Raw genomic sequence first — 23258 nt, 5'->3', positions numbered from 1 at the left:
CCCCGGAGCAATGTATTTGAGATTTGGAGGGGACGAGCCTGTTTGCTATGTGAAGAGCATACCCCAGGGGTTTGTGGGGGCACTTTGTAGGGAAGCAACTCGGACCAGGTTGAGGCCAACCTGAACCTGACCCGAGGAACCTTTTTTCCAACCTGACCCTGACCCAACCTGACCTGACTTCCAACCTAACCCGACTTAGGAACCTTTTTTTACAACCCGAACCCGACCCAACCCAAGGTTTTAAGCTTAGTAAAAAAATGATTAAAAATGTCGGGTTTCGCTCGGGTCGGGTTGCCTGAGCCCTCAACCCGAACTTGAACACGACCCGAACTCAACCCAACATGACCCGATTTTTTTTTTTTCCAGATTGAACCCGTGAACCCGACCCGAGTTCCACCCATAGCACTTTGTATAGCATTCTTCTGGCTGTTAGGTTCTGGTTTTCCTTGATTTCCCGATGCTTGCAGATTTCCCTTCTGGCTGCTTCGTCCTAGTTTTGCTCCTAAGACAAGCGTTGTGCTATCTTTTTCACAAACAACACCGACACAAATTTCAAATTTTAGAGATGGTGGAGGACAGGCTTTTTCTTAATTGCCATTGTTTGGATTTGTGATGTCCAAACAAACTTGGGAAGAGAGGAGTAGGCCCTCTTAGTCGAGGACCGAACCACTACGTGTGATCATTCTCTATCTTCCTCATCCTCTCAATTCTCTCTTCCTTGGGTGAAGGGTAACTTCTTATCTTTTCATTTCTATTCCATTTCTTTAACAAGGGTAAGATTTGTTTTTGAAAAATAAATAGTTTGCTAAAGATTTTATAAACCCAATTCACCTCCTCTTGGCCTTGGGTTGCCTCTAGGATTTCAAGAAGATCAGCAATCCTTCCCTGGAGCTAATATATTTTAACATCACCGTTAAAAGGGGTGGATGGGGAATTTCTGGACGGTTACAACTAAATAGTACCTGGTCTTTTGATAAACAATGGCAAACAATAGGTGCTTTTTTTTTAAAAATCTTAAAAGGAGTAAGTGCTTTTGAGAATGTGCTAAACTATAGTTGGTCGTTTGGTAAAAACCCCTTTGATATTAAACGACCAACATACCCCTTTAGAAGTCCATATGCACTTCTTAAAAACTCATTATATATAAGAGGGTCGTTATATCGAATGAAACCACCCCGATTAGGAAACCACCCCGATTAGGAAACCTCTCGCTCTCTCTGTTTAACATCTAGAAAATTCAGACGAGAAGAACAAAACCTCAAAACCTTCGAGGTACTTTCGTCTACGTTATCTGGGCTTTTTATCCCTTGCAAAAAGTTCTTGAATTGTTATAAAATTATTCTCTTCTTTCTTTTATGCCTACTATTATTCGAGGGTTCTTTCGTTTATTGATTATTGATTATTTGGCGTAAGTCGGATTTTTTTTCATTGGATTTCGGTGATATCTGTTGAAACGTTTTGTGGGTTGGATTTGCTTTTAGTTTTCGTTCCATTCGTTGCAGTTTTTGGGCTTTTGTGGGTGATTTTATAAGACAAATATTGCACCATTTAAAATCAGCATAACTACTCTCTCTCTCTCTCTCTCTCTCTCCCCCAATTTAGACATTCGATTTCTCACCATTCAAAAAAGAAAAAGAAAAAGATAATTGATTACTCAATCTGCTTTTGTCTAATAAATAATCTCTGACGCAGCACGGAATGGCTGATCGTTTGACTCGGATTGCCATTATCAACTCTGATCGATGCAAGCCGAAAAAGTGTCTCCATGAATGCAAGAAGAATTGCCCTGTCGTGAAAACAGGTGTTGTAAATTTCAAATTTCTGATTGTCTCTCTTTCAATCTGATTACCTGCTTCTTCATGTTTCTTGTTTGAAAAATTGATAGACACTGTTGATGAGTTTGGAAATTTATTGTCCATTTGAAATGATTTGATTTTGGAAGGAATTTACGGTCTTTTTATTGGGTTGCTGCCCATGACGTGAACTTTTCTGTATTTGATTCTTAAATAAGCGGTTTCTGCAGTTAAATAAGTATTTTTTAATGATTGGAAAATCAGTTTGACTGATTTAGGCCCAGTTCATTTAAGATTATGACAAGTTATTGTGAGTGCCAAACAGATTATTGGACTCAAAATACGTTTAAATTTGAGTCCAATCGTCGGTTTGGCTCTCATAATCGGTTGTCATAATCTTAAACGAACATGGCCTTAGAAGTAAGTTAGATGGAATAAATCGTCCCTGGTTGGAGCTGTATATCTCAAAAATCATTCACTTTCTTCTCACAACGACCAACTCATTAGAATCTACTTGAAATTGATTCTAGTGTTTCCATCGGAAATGGGTCGCTTCACTTCGTACGATTGAAGTTAACATACAGTGATATTAAAAACAAGCATATCTGCACGCTAGTTATCATCTATATTTCTTGTAAATTTTGCCTAACTTCGCTCAGCTAAGATGCTGACACTTTTGCTGGATTCTTTGATGCATATTGCCCACTAGTCGTAGAATTGATTTGTTTCCCACGTACCGATCTGCCTTGAATGTCTGAACTCTGAACAGGGTGATCTTTGCTACAAAGCATTATCAAAACTCCCAAACTCATAAAGAAATGTTTGTTACTTAGGACGTGATGGATACCATCCCTATAGTCTATTTTTAAGCATCCTTTAGGTGTCTTTTAAGTTTCTTAAGCGTCCTTTAGTTTCTTTCAATAGTAGTTGTTTTAAATGGGCCAACATGTTTATTAGGAAAATCGTAAGTGATTGGGCAATTTAAGTTAATTGTAATTAATCATTTAGGCCCTGTTCGTTTTAGACTGTGAGTATTGATTGAGAGCCCCAAACCGATTATTGGACTCCAAATTACGTTTAAATTCGTGTTCAATAATTGGTTTGGCACTCTCAATTGGTTATCATAATCTTAAACGAACAGTGTCTTAAGTTGTTAAATGACTACAAGGGTCCACATTGCAATATAAAGGGATGCTTTGTATATGTGAGACTTGAAGTTGATTAATTTCCATGACAAGTTACGAGTCCTGCCCTAAATGGGTTGGGGATACCCTATATCATAAAAAAAAAAGAGTTAGGAGTCCTAGTGGGTTTGAAGAGTCCTAGTGTACTTGTAGTAGGGAGAGTCCATGTAGTAGTGTTATAATTATGAAAAGCCTATTAGCCCTGAGAATAATTGAATATAAATCAAAATTGATGCATTCTTATGTTGTTTGGGTGTGATGCCTTTTCTGAAGTGTGATGCTTCATATCCTAATGTGTGATGCCTCATATCCTAATGTGTGATGCATAGGAGAATGCTAGTGTGACTTCATGTTAGCTTTCTATCATCATTTCCCCTTCTTTTCTTCCCTCTCTGATCCAATATAGGTGAGCGATAGAGAAAACAATTACTCTTCAGTAACGCAATTGGATGCCGATTAGAAGAAAACCCTTCCCAACTATTCAGAATGTCTAGTGATTGTAACCTCTCCTCCCCTTCCTACAAATTAGAGGTTGAGAGATTTTCTCACTCACCTCTCTTCCTATGAAATAGGGAGGGGAGAAATCTTCTCCACTAGTGAAACGATAGTACAAGAATGGTGTGGTGCTCACACAGCAATTTCATGGCTTCAAACCCTTGCCTACTTTTACTTATCTGTCTTTAGAGTTTGGAAATGAGAACAATAAAATAAAAGAGATGAGATCCTAATCAGAGTAGTGTCTTCTCCTCCTTGAAATGATGAGGTGGTGCCCTTGGATTTAATGCTATTTTCAAGGGTTTGCTCCAAAGTTTTCTTTGCATGGATTCCTCTCTCTCCCCTTCTACAAAATAGGTGCATGAGATCCCATCTCCTATAAATTAAGGGCTTAGAGATTTTCTTTAACTCTCCTCCAGGTCCAAGGTGCTCCTTCATGTGGTGCCCTACCATGTAAGGAAGGATCCTACAAAATAGGTTCCTCCCCCCCTCAATTCCTACAAAATTAGGGGTGGAGAGATTTTCTCACTCACCTCCCTTCCTACGAAATAGGGCGGGGATGCGTCTTCTCCACAAGTGAAATGAAAATGGGAGAGGTTCTCTCCCTTTCCACTTGAGATGTATGCTACATGGCCTCTTCATTTCAGTTCTAGAACACTTGCCATCTTGCATCTTTCCACAAGCAATCTCCACACAATTGCCACATCATTTTCCCAAGATGCCAAAACCTGCCACATCATTAATTGGCCAAAAAGACACATGGGACAAATGGGTTGTCTGCCACTTGTGGCACCTTTAATTAGGCCCACTCTTAGTCATTATCCACCTCTCTCTCTCTCTCTCTCTCTCTCTCTCTCTCTCTCTCTCTCTCTCTCTCTGTGTGTGTGTGTGTGTGTGTGTGTGTCTCCCTCTCTTGCCGTCACCTCTCCTCCCAATTCCTTTTGCCTATCGGCCCCTCTTCTCTCACTTCCGACTGTTATTGCAGCCACCCCTCACTTGCATAGCGTTCACAAGGTCAAATGACCAAATAACAGACATGCTTACAAAACCCCTAAGCAGAGCTAGATTGAGTGATTTATGTAACAAGCTGGGAATGTATGATATACATACTCCAGCTTGAGGGGAGTGTTGATATTGGTCATATTATACACCTCCTATATGGAGGGGTATTTCTGTCTTTCTATGTCTTTCACCACACACACACACACACACATATTGTCGTGCGTGAGAGTTGAAACTCTCTCTCTCTCTCTCTCTCTCACGCATCTCCCATATTCTCTCGTCTCTCTTTCTTCTCGCCTTCACATCTCCATTATCTAATGTAACACATATTAGTGCCTTGATCAAGGCTTGGGTCCACAATCAACAAGATTCTCTGGAATGTAGCTTTGACTTGTTCTTTTGTTGGTGTGAAAGGTGAGGAAGATAAGGGTCTTCATAGGGGCATCGAGGCAAGTGCATGCATTTCATCAGGTGATTTTCTCTACCATAGTGAGGTGGACGGGCCGCGGGGGCGGAGTAAGAGTTTATAGTGTTAAGGAGATTGACCTTCAATCCGCTTTTGATGTGATTCGTGCATCATGAGGGATCATCCCGCCCCTTGTCTCCACCTCCCCCCAGGTTCCCTTAAGCTTAAATTCCTCAATTCTAGCTTAGGGAATCTAGGGATTGGGGGAATCCTTAAAGGCCATGTCAACATGGTGAGGTGGGCATTCTCGGGGCCGATTGGTGTGACAGATTCCAATAAGGCAGAAGTCCTTGCGTTTAAGATGAGCATTCTCATTGAACGTGATGCTCTTGGTTTTCTGGTAGTTGAGGGTGATTCACTTAATGTGGGGTGAGAGAGGGAAAGGCTTTCCTTGGAGATTTGCTATTGTGATGGAGGATATTTTGTTGGATCATACATACGAAAGGTAACTAGCTTTCAGAACACCTATCGATCGAAAAATGGGGAAACAGATGTGTTAGCCCTTGGAGGGGCTAGAAAGATCCCTCATTGTTTACGACAACTTCCTGTTTGCGGATCATGCTTGAATTTGTTCGCTGTTGTTTTCCTTTTGTTTTCTCTTGGCCAGCTAGGTCGCATGTTGTCTTCTTTTCATTTCTCTCAATAAATCTTTTGATAACCATTCATAAAAGGGTTTAGATTTCCTAGTGTTTGTGCTGTAGTTTGGCGGTTGGCATGTCAAATTGTCAGACATTTGTGTTATAGTTTGGAGGTTGACAATGTATCATTTATCTGTGTTATATCATTTATCTTTGTTATATTTGATAACTGTACCTTCACTTGGGTGAAAGGATTTTTTATTTATGTTGAAAATTAGCACCGAGGCTGCTGCCACTGGCCTTGGTGTTTTTTGAGCCCTCATGACAGTTGAAGCGTTAGATATAACTTTATTTAGTGTAGCCATGCAGTCCACAAGTTCTGGGAGCAATTTCTACTGCAACACTGAGAAAATGTTTCTAGAATATGCTACTCGTATTTGGTACTTATGGTTGGTTACTTGGTTCAGCTGCACCAAAAGCTGTTAGAAGATAACGTATCACTTCTGATAGAACTCAAACCCATGAAGTTTTCTTCTTTAGGGTATCAACAAAGTGCTTCCCCCACTCAACAATTGAGGGAATTAAATTATTTCTTTTGGTTTTTACTCTAATGCCATTGGACTGGTTCTCTCTGCTTTGGCATCAATAAGTCTTTTGACAAGGTTTTTCCATATTTTGGATGAAGTGGAAGCCTTCATCTCTCATTTATCTGGAAAACCTAACTCAATTGCCTATGGATCTGCATGTTTTAGAGTTTAGGAGGGAATTTATTTGTTCTTGTTTAAAGTTCAGTTTCCTAACAACATGTCTTCTTTTCACTATCAAAATGGGAAGAAAAGTAGTTACTGATAGCTTATTTATGTGCTTCTAATGATGTGTTGTTCATTTTTGCTGCTCCTGTCTGGTGTGTTTCTGCAGGAAGACTGTGTATTGAGGTCGGTCCCACCTCTAAGATTGCTTACTTATCTGAAGAGTTATGCATTGGATGTGGTATATGTGTGAAGGTTTGTACAATATTCCTTCTGCCTTTTAATCTTGAGTTTCTAGATTCAGTGGCTGGGCATAATGAGCGACGTGAATTGTTTATTCCGTGTTTTTGACACAGAAATGCCTATTTGAGGCCATTCAGATCATCAATCTTCCAAAAGATTTGGATAAAGATACAACCCATCGTTGTGGCCCAAATACCTTCAAATTGCACAGGTTAGTACATTGCTTACACCTTTTTCAGAACATAGAAGAGGACTTGTTGCTTTTAGTGACAGCTGAAAGTTCAATTACAGGTTGCCAGTTCCTAGACCTGGGCAAGTTCTGGGAACAAATGGTATTGGGAAGTCGACTGCGCTCAAAGTGTTGTCTGGAAAATTGAAACCTAACTTGGGTCGGTTCAATGTAATGTCTTCTCCCGGAAACCATCTTGCTTAGCATTTCTCCTCATGCATTCATCAGATGCTATTTCTGTTGTATTTGCAGAATCCTCCGGATTGGCAGGAAATATTGACATATTTTCGAGGATCTGAGCTTCAGAACTATTTTACTCGTATCCTAGAAGATAATATAAAGGTCCTCTCCTTTTCAACACAGCTTTTACAAATTACAATGGATTTAATCTAACATTATTGTGTATGAAAATGATTAAGTTAGAAGTTTTTCCTGCATTGTTATATTCTGTAAATTCTTTTTTTTTTTTTTTGAAATGGAATGTCATAGTCTTATGATTAAGTTGATAGGAATCAAAGACCGTCAAATACCTATCAAATGAGGTCTAGGGGTCCCAGTCCACTATGGTCAGACTCTAAGCTCCCAGTCCTAATATGGCATGAGGATGACGGTGGAGGAGCTTCTTTGTGGGAACTTCTTTAAATTGGTGCCCCATATCAAATTAAACTGTTGTCATAATGTGCCTTGGGTGCCATTATCAATGTTGATTTATTAATTTTAGGCCCTATAACATATGTATGGCATGGGTGACATCATGTCACTTAAAGCACAACGGCACGCCCTTTTTTTGTGGGACTTTAATAGGGGTCCTAGTTAGAGTCATGTAAGAGTCTTAATAGTACTCTTATTACTGGGTGCAACTCGGGTCGGGCGGGTCGAGTTTTGAAGAACCCTACGCTACCCGAGAAATATCTCGGGTCGGGTCGGGTTTTTTTTCGGAAAACCCACGATTATCAAACCCGGCCTTACCCATGATAATTCTCGGGTCGAGTCGGGTCGGGTCAGGTTTTTTCACATTGACGCGTTGTAGAATAAAAAACAAATCTTCACACCAAAAATCTCTAAATTTATGTAATCAAGTGTATAAATTTAAGAAGGAAACTATATTTCCACATCACAAACATGATCACCTCAATGAAAACAATTATATCAATATATTGAAAAATAATTTGCTATGTTATTCAAGAGATAATTTAAAATGTCATAGTACACCTACATAAGTCAGGTCGGGTTTCGGGTTTTTTTTTCTTTAAACCTGACCCTACCCAAGATTGAGCCGGTTTTTAAACTAAAACCCGATCCTACCCAAGACCCATGATTTCTAAACCCGACCCATGCCATTTTCAGGTCGGGTCGATGCGGGTCGGGTAAAACCCAACCCAAGTTGCACCCCTACTTATTAGGAGTTAGTTTCCTTCAGGAGTCTTAGTTGCTATTAAGAGTTAATAGGAGTTAGTTTATTTTCAGCAACTGGTGTTAGGTATCCCAATTATAGTCTAGTTTCCTTTTATTGCATTAAATTTCCTATTATCTTTAAGTATGATTGAATATGCAAATTGAGTTTATGCTCATACCTGTGTGACATCCAAGTCAAAGGAGAAGATCCAACTTTGGATACTTTGCTTTCTTCTTGTCCCCTTCTTCTCCTATTCCCTTGCTAACCACCGATCTGCAACACTATTCCAATTCTCTGTATCTTAAACATTAAGCCCTACACCTATGTGCCTGCCTAGAACCCTTCAACCATAACCTTTTCTAACCAGCAGCCAAACTAGACATGTTTCCCCTCCTAAAACCCCATGATCAGATCATCTTGAACAAAAACCTTTTTAGTTTTAACCTTACTGCCTTCTCCCACCTAATCCCAGCTTGCAGCAACCTTAAAATCCTTTCCCTAAAAACTTACGGCAGCCTGAAGTTCACTTGTGTCTCATCGTGAACCTCTACAGGTTCAAGAGGCAACTTGGAACCACTTTTATTGCCTGCTGCTCACCTGAACACACCCGGCACTTCATCTTCTCATCACAACTCTCAACCAAGTAATTATTTACCCCTCCATCAACCCACCAATACCGCTACAATCCATCCCAGCCACATCAATCACCTCTGCAACCTCACAGCAGCTCTGCAAATTTATCTTTGTGAACTGTGAAGACTATAAAACCTGCAACCAGTTCTCCTGTAACCTGTTAATACTTTACAGACCTTCGATGATCCCTTAAAACTCTCTCCCTTTGAGCCACTAACCTTCCTATTAACCTACAAACCTTTGCAGTTCATATTCTTTGATTGTAAATCATTCTAGACACTATCCTTACCCTTAAACAGCCCCTCCACGTACCATTTTTCTCCTAGAAATCTCTTCATATAACAACCAATTATCCACTTATCGTAAATGAGTCTTGAAAAAAAAAAATTCAGTCTTGAAAACCCCTTTACAGAATTTTTCCAAAGACCAGTAGTGTCCCGGATCCCATCAGTCCCTTCGATACCTATATCCAGTCCCTGAAAATCATCTACTGTCCATTTAACCCTATTTCCTTGACTGTTCCCACCAAATATTTGATTTATATGTTAAATAGACTAGTTCTAGTTGGCTGTCCTACATCAGTAGTCCATGAGGACTATGTGCTAATCAGCATCTGAATGAATGTAAAAAATTCCATAGCAACTTCCATGAGACTCACAAGGCTGCCAGTTCCATTTGGATGGATGTTTTTTTTTCCTTCTTGAATGGAAAGTTTCTGTGTTTTGCCTACTTCATTGTTCTGTTTCAGAAAAGATGCGACTAAATTTGTAAGGAGGAAGTTAAAAGAAATTTTGTAGAGAAAAAATAGACCAAGACCGGAACACTAGAAATTGAAAGTACCAGGATGCTATTAATATTTTGTTACATGAATCTGAAATCAACAGATTGTAAGTGCCCTCCCCTCTCCCCACTCACAGATACACCATTTGATTGTGAAAGATTTTCAATCAAATAGTCAAATTAAGGCCATCTAATTTTTCAAGGGGAAGGGGTAAAATATAAAATAAGAAAAGAAAAAACAGAAGATTATGCCTTGATCAGATACATAAGGTGTATGCATCACATACAGTTCATCATGACATGACGTCTGACTTGCATTGAACATCAATCATTTCATTTGCTTTAAGGCCCATTTTTTTAGACCTCATGTTGAGGTGTATGCCTCCTGCCTCACCCCTTTTCCAACACCGTTTTTAATCACAATTTGAAAATGATACACATATAGGCCCAATTTGTTCATTTCAAGCCAAACCTTATATTTTTTCGTAAGCATCAGTGGGGCCATTCCTTTCACTACCTTTTTCTAGTTCAATTTTAACAATCATTATTTCTATTACTTTCAGAGCCAATGACCTTGTTATCTACTAATCTACCCTGATGCTATCATGATTAAGCTAGCCAGTGAAAAACAAAAGAGAACAATCAATTTGGTTATGCAGGATTCTGAGATGGTAAGACAAAGTGCTGGATATCCAAGGTGGTCTTTGATACAGGGCTCTAGTTATTCAGAGAGAAGTTATAGGCCTCTACAAATTTCTGACAGTAACAAATTAGTCTGTAAAATTTACAAACTTCCCTTTGGAGCGTGTCCCAAAATTTTCTTGAGAAAAACCCATCAGGCCTATGGTTTTATCACTGTTGATGTTGAAACAACAACCTTCACCTCTTAGAAAAGGACCCTCAGCAAGTGGTCCAATCCTATGTTAAACGGAGAAACTTTCCTGCAATTCAAGGATGGTGACCCTAATTAGAGCTTAGAAGTACAAAGATTCTTGAAATAATTAGTGACAAATTCATCCATTTTCTCCCTATTTGTGGACCCAATTCCATCCACAAGAATTTGCTGGATATGGCCAAATGGAAACGGCGTACACCACCTAAATTGCACCTCAAATAGGGTGCCGAGGCAAATCCAATTGCCTTGCCCTGACAAATGCTATACAAGTCGAAGCATATTCAAATTATGCCCACATATGATTTTTTGAGCACTCTTTCCTTATCCATTAATATTTATGCCTTCTATGATTTTGGTTACTAAACCAAGGATTTAGTTGTGGCAACGATCTTCGATTACATGCCTCTTTCATCACTAATGATTTAATTTAGTGTTAAACAGGCTATCATCAAGCCCCAATACATTGATCATATTCCAAAAGCAGTACAAGTGAATGTTGGGGAGGTGCTTGACCAAAAAAATGAGTGAGACATGAAGGCTGAACTCTGTCACGATCTTGAGTTGAATCAGGTTATTGATCGGAACGTGTGGGATTTATCAGGTGGGGAACTGCAGAGATTTGCCATCGCCGTGGTTGCAGTACAGAATGCGGAGATATATATGTTTGATGAGCCATCAAGTTTTCTTGATGTAAAACAGAGGCTTAAAGCTGCTCAAGTTATTCGATCATTGCTCAGGCCTGACAGGTCCGTGTGGCTTTCTTTGATTTTTTCTAAGCTTTTAATCCTTATTTGTTTCATACTTATATCTAGGATTATGATGTAGAACTTTTAACTTACTCTTATATTTCTTTTCCAGCTATGTGATTGTTGTGGAGCATGACCTCAGTGTCAGATTTCATTTGCTGCTTATATGGCAAACCAGGGGCATATGGAGTCGTAACTCTTCCTTTTTCTGTTAGAGAAGGAATAAATATCTTTTTGGCTGGATTTGTACCAACAGAGAATTTACGGTTCCGCGAAGAGTCACTTACATTTAAGGTAATAATTTCAATTTGTTATGTAATATGTACATGGAATCAATGGCTAGTGTTAAATGCTGTTTATTTTTCAGGTTTCAGAGACTCCTCAGGAAAACACTGACGAGATTCAGACGTATGCTCACTATAGATACCCAACGATGAGTAAAATTCAGGGTAATTTTAAGCTTTGTGTGGCTGGGGGTGAATTTACCTATTCTCAGATTATAGTAATGCTAGGTGAGAATGGGACAGGGAAGACAACATTCATCCGCATGCTGGTATGGTTACTTACTATTCAGCATTGTGACATACCTTGTATCCATGGTTTGATTTCGTTTTCAGTTTCCGTTTTGGCCACAGCCGAAAATGACTTTTCGGTGGAAATTTTGGTGGCTATTTTGCTTTCGGTACAAATTCCAGTGTAAATCATATAATTCAGTTTCGGTTTTAAATATCGGTCCTGACCGGCCAAAATTTTGGAAAAAAGTAAATTTCAGAAATTTTGGCCAAAATGGCAGAAATATCAGTTTTAGGTAGTTTCGGTTTCGGTCGAAATTTAAAACCATGCCTTGTATGAAATAGCTATTCTTGGTGTCATATCATTATATGGCCTCTGAAACATTTCTATGCCGTTCACAGTTTTAGCAGATTATCAAATCAGTCTGCTATTTGATCTAAGTTGCATCTTTGGATTATTATCTTCATCTTGATTTTCTTGCAACTTTTGCAGGCTGGAATATTGAAGCCTGATGCAGTGGAAGATTCAGATGCAGAAATTCCTGAATTTAATGCTTCTTATAAGCCCCAAAAAATAAGTCCAAAGTCTCAGCACTCTGTCAGACACCTATTCCATTAAAGAATTCCTGATTCCTACATGCATCCTCAGTTCATGTCTGACGTTATGAAGCCCCTAGATATTGAGGAGTTAATGGATCAAGAAGTTTTAAATCTCTCTGGTGGAGAGTTGCAGAGAGTTGCATTGTGCCTCTGTCTTGGAAAAGTATGTATTCTTACTGAGTGCAAGTTTTCTCATTTGATGTTTTACCAAATATTTTGACTTCTTATTAATTCCTACAGGGGTTACGAACTAATTAGAAAGAACAATGGCTCTGATCGACTGCTTTCTCTCTTTTATTGCCATCTTTCTCCACTTCTATACTTTACAACCTTGAGATTTCCTGTATTGCCATCTGATTGTGTTTAAAGCTAATTATCTTATTTATTTAAATTCACATCATTCCTTCTGTATGTTAATGCTTTTAACTAAATGTAGGAAAAATCTCTTATTAGTTTCTCATCAAATGGTTATATTTTGGAAAAAAAATAGATACTCCTGCTGTCTTATCTGTGGTGGTGTAAAGGCTATCCTCTTTGGCCCGCTCGTTGGACCTGGTTCTTTGCAATCTGTGGGCAAGTTCCAGACCGCCACCGTTTCCGATTTCACCAAGGAAAAGAAGGACATCCTCTTCGGTGTGCCAATTGTTCCTGGTTCTCTACAGCATTCTTGCCATTGACGAGGACTAGAATCACCAACCTCGCCTATTGCAGGATTTGGGTGGCAAATGATGAATGGATTTAAAATGCGAGAAAATAGTGAGGGGCGCGGGTAGAAGGTGTGACCAAGATGGTGGTGCCGAGTGGTGAGTCAGAGGCGGTTGATGGGGATGTAGAGAGCAACACTCTATCCGAGAGAGACTTGTGTTGTTCTACCTAAAACAGTGGAAACAGAACGTGATTCACTCATAAAACATTGATTGATCAGGTCTTCACTTATGATGCCTCACCTAGTTCTTGACATTTCTTGCAGCATGTCGGTATTTGTCTGAGAAGAGTTTTCTAGGGGCTTATTGTTTTTATGAGAAAGTTATTCTGTCTTTCCAACTCATCATGACTGAATTGCTCATAAGCTTTTGTTGTAGCTTTAGTAACGGCGTCAGGTGTTAGGTATTCCTCAATTTTATGTAAGTATCTATCACTGTTTAAAGCAGATTGCTCAATGCCTTATTAAGCTCATCAATGGACGTAGCTTTTCTATGATTTTGTTTCTTTATATGGCTTGGTTTCTGTTTCCCCACAGCTTATAATAGGAATCCAAATATGAATGAGCAGCTTAAGTGTCTAGCAAACGTATGGATGCTTTCTATTGTCCTTCTAGAGAGAGATTCGGATTTGACCTTTTAACTTTAGTTACGTTGATGGAAAGATTACTAGGGATGATAAGAAATGGGTGGATGATAGATCTTATCCCTACTCACTAGATAAGTGCTTGCATTCTTGTTGTCCACAAGGGGGTAACTTCCTTAAGAGAACGTCATTTGGGCTTTGATCTGCAGAACCTACCGCTTGGTTTCAACCTGCATCTTGGGTCCACCACTTTCAACACACAAAGATCACAAGCTTCAGAAATTTTGGGAAGGTGCTTTCCTTAGGAACATTTTGTGTGAATTGTAGCAGAGATAATGTTTGTAATTCGGGGTAACCTTCTTAAAAGAAACACTGTGTTAATCATAAAATAGAAAAGCAACAAGCTTGAATAGTCCTGGTTTAGCCTTCCATTTTGGAGCGATCTTACACGGCGAAAACCTGGAGATCGATCGCAAAAGGAGATAATCTTTAGCCTTACCAGTGCAAAATGAAAGAAAAGAGGAAAACTTCAAGGGTTTGGACATTTTCTCCTTTGTTTTATTAATTTTCATAAAAAGACAACAATGACCATTAGGGATGTTTTCAGAAGCTGGAGGAATATCCCTCCGAGAGTTCCGGGTTTTCAGCAACCTTTAGGCTTCTTATGCGAATGTGGAATCAACCTTGAGCGAATTTCGGAGCCTTATTTGTCTTGTCTGGATGGAGGCTACTCTGTTATGGAAGTTTTTGAATCACTTGAGATATTTAATCCTTGTGCAGAAGATTTTTATTTACTTTTGGGCAGGAAACTAGCTTGGAGAGACCCCATTGGCCCCAATGGCATCCACCAAGATCGCACATGGGTTCTTTGGGAAGAATGGAGGATTGGGATATTAGGGGCAGGAGGTTGGATTTTGGTGCTAGGGAAGTTCCTGGTAGGCGACCTGTGGAATCATCTTGTAGGTCTTCCTAGAACGGGAGCGACTGGTTATGCTCAAAATGTAATTACAGAAACTTTGGTACAGGCACCTTGTGCAGAAAATGCTTACATCCTCGTATAGAGAAAACCCAAATTTAGTGTGGAGACCCAAGCAGGCACAAGTTCCCTCCTGTGAAGAGGATCGAAGCCTGGAGGTTCCGGTGTCGGTAGTGGAAGAAAGAAAAAGACATCTTAAGAATTGTCTTATTGGAAACTTGAAATCTGGATCTTGGCTCTTAGAGGATATTTGGGACTGGGCCAAAAAATTCTGGGGCCTCCCAGATCTGGAAAAACCCTTCGCTATTAGCACAGTGGAGATCCTTTTCCATTTCGGTTCGGAAGCCCAAGCTATGACTATTCTTCGGCGTGGAGGGGAGGCTTTCAGGGGATTCCTCTCCTCCCACCAGCCATGGTTCTCGGCATATAATACTGGAGCTAGAACTGTTCGGTTACGGTTTTATAATATTCCACTTCATGCTTGGTACTCTGCCACGGTAGAGATTCTTGGATCGCATCTGAGTCAGGTCCTTGAGACCCAGCTCTTTGGTAATCACTCTCATTAGTTTACTTTTGCCTCTGCCCTGGTTATATCCCCTCTTTGGAAATCCATCCCTCATTCAATTAATTTAAGGGTAGATTCCACCATTTACTCAGTGGGAATTAAGGTTGTGTCCGAAGATAGTATAAATTCTTTGGCTTTGTCGGTTGTGGGAGAGTCCGGCAGTAAAGACAATTTTCCCCTTTTTGGGAATCCCAATGAGTCTCTCACCGATAAAAGTTCACCGGCGGTGGTCTGCCCACGGGAAAAGGTGGCAGAGGCCACTGGGCGCGAATCGGAGCCGGTGACCCCCCTTTCAAATTTTGAAATTCCCACCTACCCTCTTGGTCCCCCAGATCTTGCCACTGTCTCGTCAGGGAGTAGGAAGGCTAACTTGATGGGACTAGTGACTCTGCCAATTGCTATCAAGTCAGATAAGGTTGTGCCACGTGGCACAAAAGGCAAAGCGGGTAGAAAGGATATTGTGGATTTTTTCAGTTTAAAATCGACCGAGGAATGGAAGGCCCCTAAAATTCAAAAACATGTTTTTTAAAGCGAATTTGAGCCCTAATGTGAAGACTACACGTGCACGTAAATGCAATCTCAGAAGAGGCCCTGGACCGAACGCTCGCCTCGTGGCGGCCTTTCAACTTTGGGCAGGAAAATTAAATGTGTGTATCTTAAAAAGGGGATTAGGAAGAAAAAGTCTCATCCGGAAAGTCTCCATGAACTGAGAATCTTGCAAACCTCACCTGCTTCGAGTATGACTGGAAAAGCATTTTTTGAAGACACTAGTAGCGTAAGGAGGGGAGAAATTGCCATGGTGGACGGAGACTTGGATCTCCTAAAAACTCTTAAATATAATGAAAAAATAGCAAGGAAGGAATCTCCCACTCCTAGTGAGGTGTTAATTTTTCCCCTTAAGAAGCAATGGTTGAAAGAGCGGGCAGCAATTCAAAGCGTGGGTGTGTCCCATTCCCAGATCACCCTGAATAATGAGGAGCTTCATACGCCCCTCCGTAACTTGCCCATCTTCAACAAGATTCTAGAAAAAGAAAGGCGAACGCGAAGGTGTTTATTGGAGGAGGAAAAACATCTTGCGATTGAAAATTTGGAAGCTAAGCGTGCAACCCTGGATGAAGATGTGCAGGGATTAGGGCCAGGTAGCCCTGAGGTGGAACAGGGTCAGTTAGGGTAGCCTAGTGAATCAGGTAGGCTAGATAAAGGAAAGGGAGTTTTGGTATTGAATGCTGAGGAAGAACCTGGGCATCCAGAATTGGAAGGCTTTAATGATTTTCTAGCAATGGGCGATGTATTTGGGATCTCCTATCAGGAAAATCTAGGAAAGACTAGAGAAATGTTCCGAGCAATGGAAGCAAGAGCTGCAGACGATACAGTAGAAAGAGTTAAAGAGGTTAAACCAAAAGTTGGATTACAGGATTAAAGGACGCACTTTGAGAGGTGAAGAGATGTAGGTTTTAGGGAGTTTGGGTTGTCTTCCAAAGATTTCAATTAAGGAGAAATTGCAAGTTGTGGGGTAGTACATAGGTCTTCTGAATTCAGTCTTCTTAGACATAATGTTTCAGAATTATCTAATTATACAGAGACAGGTTGGGAAGACAATCGTTGTTTGAAAATCGGAAGTCGGAACCAAGAATGTAGAAATTTGTGCTGATAGTTTCAGTCCCATAGGTCGAAGGTATGGCAATTGTTAGGAAGAATCCTTGAAAGGGTCGTTCTCTGAGATGGTAATTCAAGATTCTAGTTGCGCTAATAGAAAGTGGTAGTCTCATAATAGAAAGTGGTACTCCCAATCAAGGAAATGAGGTTCGAAAAAGGTTGTGGGATGAATATCTTTAAATATGTAATGGATAATGTCAGAAAGATAGGATAGAGGAGGGAGGAAAGGGATAATCTTGACGTTTTGTTCGATGTGTATACTTTATTGGTTACAGGTATACCTGGGCCAATATTCATGTTTTTTCTCTTGTAATGCAGGCTGGGACCTCTGGTCCCGAATGGTTTCTATGTATTAATGAAATATGTCAACTTTCAAAAAAGAAATAATGTTTGTAATCTGGCCTACAACCGTGTCGGAAGTCGGAACTCGAACACTATTTCACATCTACAGTTTGTCGATGACACGGTGCTCTTTCTTAAAGATTGCGTGGATCAGGTGATTAACATGGAACGTGTTTTTTGGCGGATTGAAATCTCATCCGGTTTAAAGATCAATTTCCCCAAATGTGTGGTCGCTGGCATCAACCTGGAAGTATCATCTGTGAAGGAATACACTACAATCTTGGGTTGTCTAGAGGCCTACCCATGAAGTATCTAGGGCTTCCTTTAGGGCATGGCATTCCTAATGCTGAACTTTGGGATCTTGAGGTGGAGAGAATTGAAAGAAAACTGGCTACATGGAAGAAAAAATATTTATGTTTTGGTGGTAGAATGACACTCATCAAAGCGGCACTGTCGAACATGCCTGACTATTTCATGTCTCTATACAAAATCACTGTCAAGATAGCCAAACGTATTGAGAAAATCCAAAGAGACTTTTTGTGGGAGGGTAAGGAAACCGGAAAAAGGATCATACACCTACTGAAATGGAGCGAAGTGTGTAAAGCAAAGAATAATGGCGGTCTTGGAATCGGCAAGACAAGGTTACGGAACAAGGCTCTTTTGGGCAAGTGGCTATGGAGATTCTGCAATGAGAAGGAGGCTTTATTGCACAACATCATTGGTGACAAATACGGCAGGGGATGGGGGGGGATTGGGAATGCAAGAATCTGTCGACTGGTAAAGGTTCTGGTGTATGGAAATCCATATGGTCCACGCAGGAACAATCCGGTCATACGTCAGATTCAGGGCGGGAATGGGGGAAAACATTCGTTTTTGGGTGGATCTTTGGCTGGCTAATTCAACACTTGAAGAGGCATATCCGGACTTATTTCGTCTTGCACTTAACCTCGAAGCGAGAATTGCGGATTATATGCAGAGGGGTAACGGCTTTGGGAAGATTTTCTGGGACGTTCAACTCCGGCGGGAACTAAAAGATTCGGAAATAGATCACTTTGGCAACTTTCATTATCTGCTCATTATTTGTCACCAAATATCAAAGACGTATGGGTATGGACTCCAGACCCTCAAGGCGGTTTCTTGTTATGTCTTTTTTTTTGCTAAACTCAATGAAGGATATGGTGCTGTCTCTAGGCGTGCACGTGTTTGGCGCCGTATTGCTCCATCGCGCATTACCGCTTTTGCTTGGACCGTTGCTCATCGCTGCATCAATACTTGTGATCGCTTGCAAAAACACGGCGTTCGCCTTGCTAGCAGGTGTGTCTTATGTCGCAATGACCACGAGTCTTTGGATCATTTATGCCTGCATTGCCCTTTTTCTCATCAACTATGGATGGGCATCCTCAAATTCTTTGGAGTATCCTGGGTGTTACAAAAACAAATCTAGAAGAGGGTAATGCTTGACTGGGATGGCGCTTTACATGGACGCCTAGGACAACCAATGTGGATGTCAATCCCATATGCTATCATTTGGCACATCTGGACGGAGAGGAATAATTGGATTTTCAATGGCCAGGGAAGATCTCGGTATCATATACCTCTCGATATCAAACTTAAAATTATCTCTTGGTCTAAAGCAAAGTGTGGTATCCCCTATTCTGCTGGGGACATTTTGCGACATTGGCAAGGTGTAATTTTGAAGAAGAGAGCTCACCCACGCATCAATCCAAAGTGGTCTCCGCCACCGGACAGCTGTTTTAAATTGAATTTTGATGGGAGTTCTCTTGGTAACCCCGGAAGAGTGGGAATTGGTGGTGTGATTCGTGATGCAAGTTGTCAAATCATTATATCCTATTCGGGCCCCGCAGGGTTGTGCGACGCTAACGAAGCAGAAGTGTCGGCTTTACTGTTTGGACTGCGCTGGTATGAAAAACACAATTTGGGTCCACTAATTGTGGAAGGCGATTCTGCTAACACCATTTCATGGGCCAGGAGCAAGTGTTGTGGACCATGATGACTGCACAATACTCTCAACGAGATTCGTGATTTAGTTCCTATTCTTCGTTCTCAATTAACACATGAGGAGATCCACAAATGACGTGGCGAACAGATTGGCAAAGACGGGCGTCCATCGCCCTCATACACTCGTTTCCATTCCACACTCTATGGAGGAATCCTCATAAGGGTCTTTGTGGCATCTCTGTGGCTATTGTTGTCAATATTTGACTACTGTAAACTTTATCTGGGGACATCTTGTCCCTATTGTAATGTTTCCATGGTTATGAAATAAATTTATTCGTTATCTTTAAAAAAAATGTTTGTAATCCCTTCAGACTTGAGTTTTATCCCATCAGACTCGCGTACGCAAGACTTCCTTACAGATTGCATGAATGTAGGAAGAGGTTGGAAGCAGGAGCAAGAGTGGTGCTCTTCAAATTTACTTGGGTTGATAGGATTAAATGCTCCTTGAAAGATGTCTGATGTCTTTGATGGAATTTTTGATATTCTGGTTCTATGGTTTTCCATAGCACATTACACTCAAAGGAAGGCTAAAACTGTGGCTGGTCACTAAGCTGAAAATGGATGACTATATGCCATAAAGACTTGCAACTTGCTTGAAATTTGTTAGGTTCCAAGCGGAGGGGAGGTTGAAAGAATTGTTTGTTGGGTTGCGAGAACAAAAAGATAGGTCTGATCTGCCAAAGACCATTTAGTTCAACCTTTCTTTACCATAGGTTTTGTATGCTGATGCAGTGCCCGATAAAGGCTGATATGGTAGACAACCGTCTTTTATATTCACAATCAGCTGTTTTGATTTATTTTTTTCCATCTCAAGTATTTAACATTACATATGCACACATGGTCACGCGTATGGGCTCCTTCGTACCCAGCTTGAGTTCAATATGTATAGAATTGAATGTGTGCGATTTTCTGGCCAATAAATTATGTATAGAATTGAATGCAGTCACTTTATCTGTAGCATATATAGTTTACATTGCTTTGGCATTACTTCCTGTAAGGGGATGTGGCTTGATGTCAATAGGCTTGATGGTGGAAATACGTCAATTAAAATTATTTCACAAAGTGTAAAATGTAAGAGATGTCAGAAACTCTTTGCTAAATACTTATTTTGGCAGTTTTTTTAGATGCATTTTGCACACGCAGAAACTAATTTTTTGTGAATAATCACGCCTGGAAGCCTTTAACTGATTTCTGAATTTTGTTCGGAACACATTTCTTTTTCAATATGCTTTGTTTTTTCTTGTAGTTTGAGCATCATTGCAATTTTTCTGAGGATAATGTGCGTTTTTGGTGGTGCTTGCAGCCGGGTGACATTTATCTTATAGATGAACCAAGTGCTTATCTTGATTCAGAGCAGCGTATAGTTGCTGCAAAGGTGATAAAGAGGTTTATCCTTCATGCCAAGAAGACTGCCTTTGTTGTTGAACATGACTTTATAATGGCAACTTACCTGACAGACAGAGTGATTGTTTATGAGGGGAAACCATCCCTGGATTGCACAGCCAACGCTCCACAGTCCTTGTTGACTGGAATGAACTTGTTCCTATCTGTAAGTCTTCATCCATGTTTTGCATATTCTTTTTTTTTTTTAAGGACAATCATTTTCCATAGATCTCATTGGATATATTGGCAATTTTGTTCTTCTGTAACTTGCTTATAGAACAAGGGAAATAAAACATTAAATTTAAAAATTTGCTGTGACAGTGTGCCTGCCTCCTTCACAGTCTCTTCCTTATGTCTTCTGAACCCTTTAACTCTGATTCTCCGGTAACTTCATTCATCATGCAACCAAGTCAGTGGACTTCTGTTTACATTTCTCACTCTGATGTGACAACCGCATTAGTCTAATCTCCCCTTTCCTTCTTGGCCTTGTAAGCAAATGAAAATGATTTGATCACTCGAAAGTGTCGAATATAAAATCAAAGTGCTTCATTTGAAGTGTGCCAGCTCTATTTCTTTGTGGTTTTTGTTTTTGTTTTGCCAAGTGTGCAACTCCCTATTCGAAGAGTACTCCTTCCATTTTAGATATGCCATTGATGGCTTCCTCTTGTCATTTTAATCTGAAACTCTAATGTAGAGTTTATTAATTTGAATCATTCAAAAAAAAAAAAAACAGTTCGTTAATTTGATTTCCTTGATACTTTACTCATTTTACATGTCGGTGTTCGTATTCCAGATTAGGGTCATCCCTGTTATAATGAATTGAACTCGACGTATTGACTATAAAGAAAGAAAGTTAAAAACCAATTCTGATCTTATCCCCAATCCAATGAGCAGGAGCGAACCTGCTCATGAGCATACGAATGAGACAGCATTTGACCATTTTAGTTTGTTAATTGTATTCCCTTTATACTAGGGGTGCAACTCGGGTCGGGTTCAACCCAAAAAAAAAAGTCGGGTCTGGTTCGGATTCGGGTTGAGTTTTCCCAACCCGGGTTGAGTTTTCCCAACCCGGGTTGAGTTCGGGTTGTGGACTTGGGCAACCCGACCCAAGTGAAACCTAACATTTTTTTTTCTCATTTTTTATTTTAATAAGCTAAAAAATTCGGGTTAGGTAGGTTGGGTCGGGTTGAATTCGGGTCGGGTTGGGTTCGTGTTGGAAAAAAGGGCTCCTCGGATCGGGTCGGGTTGAACCAAGGAAGCAGGATTCTTCCTTGGGAGCCTTCGATTCCCGCTTTCAATTCCCGCTCTGGCAACCTTGGGTTGAACCTCATCGGGTTGGAACTCGGGTCGTGTTCGGGTTGAGTTAATGGTTCCTTGGGTCGGGTTCGGGTTGTCCCCAACCTGACCCAACCCTACCCGAGTTGCACGCCTACGTTATACTTACCAATTTACTCATTTTCTTCATAAAAAAAGATACTTTACTCATTTTTACCTTTCTGCCTTTGGATTGCTGATGGCTCCGAAAAAAAACGTCTCCCATTGTATGCAGCATCTGGATATCACATTTAGGCGTGATCCAACTAATTACAGGCCACGAATAAACAAATTGGACTCCACGAAAGACGGGGAACAGAAATCTGCCGTGTCCTATTACTACCTTGATGATTGATATTTTTTCCGCAGGCAGTTTTTCCTCACTGCCCCTTGTTTTTTTACAAGGCCAGTGTCCTTCCGGAAGGCATGCTTTTCTTATGTTGCTCTTTTGCTTTACGAATTTCCTTTTTGCACCTTGACGGTACTTGGTTTTCTTTATGTTTTTTTGTTTTGTAGTTTCTGGTGACATTGATTAAATGAGTTGAGTGTTCTGCCACAATGAAGGATGTCCGAGTTATCTGCTACAATCCTGGGAAAGAGCTGATTTATTTGTTAGGAGGTTGTTTATTTGCATGCCTAAGTTCTATTGCTAGAAAGTTATATAACAACTTTTGTTTTATTCTCCCTCGAAATTTACTTCCCATTCCGGTTTGAGCACCGCGCACATTTAGGTGCATCTAGAAGTAATCTGACTCACCATTCTTACTTTTCACAAAGATCTTTAAAAATCGATAGAGGAAAATGTATGAGAACTGCAGGATGGCTGAGTTTGGGACAGAAAAATAAAGTTATTTATCTAGTAATGCCAACATTTGTTAAATGAGAATTTCGACAGAGTGAAAAGCTAAATGATGCTTCTTATTTTTCTTTTCTTTTTTGCATTTTCCTTGCGTTCTTTTATTTATGCATTTGTTCAAGTAATCCTCAAATTATATGAAGTTCAGTTAATACTTAAAAATTTGTTATCGAATTCAGAGGAAAGTGTGTTCTATATAGAAACTTGGTCAGTGTTTAGAATTTAGTATATTGGTCTGGAGGAAAGAGTAAGAACTTTGAGAGCAAAATGATAAAGGTTAGAAGGAATTTGTTCCATGAAATGGCATACATACGCAAAACATCTCTATTTATAGTGGAGGCCAAGCTCCCTGCTAGCATTTGTTTCATTTTTTGATCAGATTAAAACCCATTAAAAATAAAAATATAACACGACCCCTGCTTCCCTGAGCTGGGAGAATAATAAGACAAAATAAAGAAACAAACAGAGATAAAAATTTACCACACTGTCATATGGTGACACAAGATAGCCTCTATGTTAAAAACTCCAAAATTCGCTAGCCTATCAGACATAGAGTTTC

General features: G+C 40.1%; 1 pseudogene across 1 annotated transcript; it reads left to right on the top strand.

Moving 5' to 3' along the window:
* Positions 1 to 423: 423 nt before the first annotated feature.
* On the top strand, positions 424 to 22771 carry LOC143882143 (ABC transporter E family member 2-like; annotated as a pseudogene). Its single transcript, XR_013252120.1, has 12 exons — positions 424 to 729; positions 1693 to 1801; positions 6437 to 6522; positions 6624 to 6721; positions 6802 to 6910; positions 6992 to 7081; positions 10885 to 11189; positions 11302 to 11483; positions 11557 to 11742; positions 12195 to 12464; positions 20450 to 20695; positions 22079 to 22771. The product of XR_013252120.1 is annotated as an ABC transporter E family member 2-like (transcript).
* The last annotated feature ends 487 nt before the right edge of the window (positions 22772 to 23258 follow it).

The sequence above is a fragment of the Tasmannia lanceolata genome, unplaced genomic scaffold (assembly GCF_043159265.1).
Source record: "Tasmannia lanceolata isolate RefF3 unplaced genomic scaffold, GAP_Taslan_0.1 ptg000007l, whole genome shotgun sequence".
NCBI lineage: Eukaryota > Viridiplantae > Streptophyta > Magnoliopsida > Canellales > Winteraceae > Tasmannia > Tasmannia lanceolata.
Note: the sequence above shows the minus strand (reverse complement) of the source record. Positions and strands in the feature narration are given on the sequence as shown.